We start from the raw sequence: 3,149 nt of genomic DNA, 5'->3' as shown, positions 1-3,149 counted from the left end.
CCTTGGGCCCCTCCCAGAACGTCAGGCCCATTGTTTCCTGATTTGCATACAACAGAGGCAAAGCCACCGAGTCCATCAGAGAGGCTGCCTGGCACCCACTCCATGGGTGCTTGGGTTTCCTCCCCACAAGAGCCTCTGGCTTGCCACTTGCTTGTGGATGCTTCTAGAGTTCCCTGGGCCATTGCTGCAGTTCTGTATGAGGGACACTCAGATTCTGCCCATTTTTCTGAGCTGGGATTCAAAGCCTTGACTACCTGCTTCTCAAGTTGACCACCAAGCACACTGTACATCTGGGGGAGGTAGGTTTCCAAGTACGGGCAGGGCCATATAGAAAAATTTAATAGCCACAGGCAGATCCCCTGCCCAAGGGGATAAGAACATTTGGGAACCCAGACTGAGGTCTTGGGCACCAAGCTCTTTTCTCATTGGAGGCTGGGGTTAGGAAGTGAGGCTCCAAAACTACATAGCATATCATAACAAGAGCTGGCTGCCAACCCAGGATGCACGATCCACCATCGTATGTGTGGATTACCCACCTGGGCCCTAGGAAAAATCTGTGGGTTGCAGAGGGGCAGAGTGGCTGGGTCTTGAACCCAGGACCTCATGCACGCTAAGAGACACTGAGCTACAGCCCCAAGCCACATATGCAAAGTTTTAGAGGTCTTTTCCTAAGCCTTTTGCATTAGGAGAGAAACTCCTTCAACTGCAATCCTTGGAAGATCATCACTCTCCTCCAGATGAGTCTAAACAGACTCTCCAACCCAGATGTGTTATTGAAGATATACCATGATGCTCCTTAAGGAAGACTGGGGTCACATTCACCCAGGGAAGTCTTTTTATTGCTGCTTCTATCTCATCACTAGTTATTGGCCTGTTTATGTTTTCTATGTCTTCTTGATTAAATTTTGGCAGTTTGTAGGAGTCTAGAAATGTATCCATTTCTTCTAGGTTTTCCCATCTATTAATGTATGCGTTTTCAACATAATCCATAAAGATCTGCTAGATTTCTGTGATGTCGGTAATGATTCTTCCTTTTTAATCTTTCATTTTATTAATTTGCATGTTCTTTTTCTTTTGGCTAGTTTGACTAAGGGCTTATCAATATTGTTTATCATCTCAAAGAAACAACTCTTTGATCCTTTATATTGTTTTTTTTTTAATTCTGTTTCATTTATTTCAGTTCCGAGCTTGATTATTTCCTTCCTTCTACTGGTTTTAAAATTGGTTTGTTCTTTTTCAAGGGTCTTGAAATGCATCATTGGGTTGTTTATTTGGGAATCTTTCTGATTTTATTACAAAGGTACTTATAGCTATAAACTTTCTTCTTAGAACTACCTTCATGGTGACTCAGAGGTTCTGGTGTGTTGTATCACTATTCTCATTTGAATCTAAGAATTTTTCAATTTCTCCTTTGATTTCTTCTATCACCCACTGACCAGTCAAAAGAGTATTTTGCAATCTCTATTGAAAAATACTTTATATGTCCTTATAAAGATTTCATATGTCTTTATATGTCCTTATAAAGTTTCTACAGAGTTTTGTTGTGTTGATTTCTAATTGCATTATGTTCTAATAAGATGCAAGGAATTATACCATTTTTTTTGCATTTGCTAAGAGTTGTTTTGTGAGCTAAAATATGATCTATTTTGGAGAAGGTTCCGTGAGATGCTGAAAAGATAGTGTATTCAGCTCTTATTGGATGAAACAGATGTCTGCTAGGTCCATTTGATTCATAATATTTTTCAGGTCTGAACAGTATTTACCAAGTTTTTGACTGGGTGACCTATTCAATGGTGAGAGAGGTGTGTCAAAATCACCCAGTATTATTGTACTGGGGTCTCTTTGATGCTTCAATTTGAGTGGTCCCTTTTTTTTTGGGGGGGGGGGGTACCAGGGATTGAACTCAGGGGCACTCGACCACTAAGAACATCCCCAGCACTATTTTGTATTTTATTTAAAGACAGGGTCTCACTGAGATGCTTAAGGCCTCCCTAAGTTGCTGAGGCTGACTTTGAACTTGCAATCCTCCTGCCTCAGCCTCCCAAGCTGCTGGTATTATAGGCATAAGCCACCACACCTAGCTGAGTGGTGTCACTTTTGTATAATTAATTGCACCCACCTTGTCAAATCTTCTTGTTGTATCATTTTCTTTACCAGTATGAAGTAGCCTTGTCTCTTCTGATTAATTTTAGTTTGAAGTCTGCTTTGTCAGATATGAGAATAGCTACTTCTAGTTCTTTGGGGTCTCCATTCACATAGTATATCAATTTCTATCTTTTCACTTTCAGCCTATGGCCATCTTTGCCTATAATGTTCGTCTCTTACAAGCAACATTTAGTTGTGTCTTGTTTTTTAATCCATTCTGCCAGTCTATTTCTTTTCATTAGAGAGTTGAGACCCTTTAGATCTAATGTTATATAGAGAGATGTGATTAATTCCGTTTTGATTTATTTATCATATTTCATTTGGTCCTTTTTATAATTGATTTAATTATTCTTCAAATGAGATTTTGTTCATTTGTGAGCTCTGGGGTTTGCTTTTTATTTTTACTGTGTGGAAGGGCATTTCTTTAAATAAGTTCTGTGGTGCCAATTGAGTAGTCATGAATTCTTTTAGTTTCTACCTATCATGGAAGGTTTTTATTTTTCCTTCAATTTTTAATGATAGATATGGCAATCTAGGTTGACAGTTATTTTCTTTCAGGACTTGGAACACATCATTCCAAGCTCTCCAAGCTTTTAGAGTTTATGCCAAAAAATCAGAAGTGATTCTGATGGGCTTGCTTCTAAATGTGACCTGACATTTTCTCTTGAGGATTTTAAAATTCTGTCCTTGTTCTCTATCTTAGGTACTTTAATTAAAATGTTTCATGAAGAGGATCTTTTTAATCTTGTCTCTTTGGGATTCTGAATGCATCCTGTATCTAGATGTCCATCTCATGCTGAAGGTTTGGAAAATTTTCTGATTTTATTTCCCAGAAAAGGTTATCCATTCCATTAACCTGCATCTTACATCCTTCCTCAATTATATTATTAAATTTTGTTGTCCCAGAATTATTGTATATTCTGATCATGGCTACTTATTTTCTCTTGTTTAATGTTATTTGTTCAAGGTTGACGACTTTGCCTTTCAGCTCTGAGATTATGTCT

The sequence above is a fragment of the Ictidomys tridecemlineatus genome, chromosome 16 (assembly GCF_052094955.1).
Source record: "Ictidomys tridecemlineatus isolate mIctTri1 chromosome 16, mIctTri1.hap1, whole genome shotgun sequence".
NCBI lineage: Eukaryota > Metazoa > Chordata > Mammalia > Rodentia > Sciuridae > Ictidomys > Ictidomys tridecemlineatus.
This window is presented reverse-complemented; position numbering follows the sequence as displayed.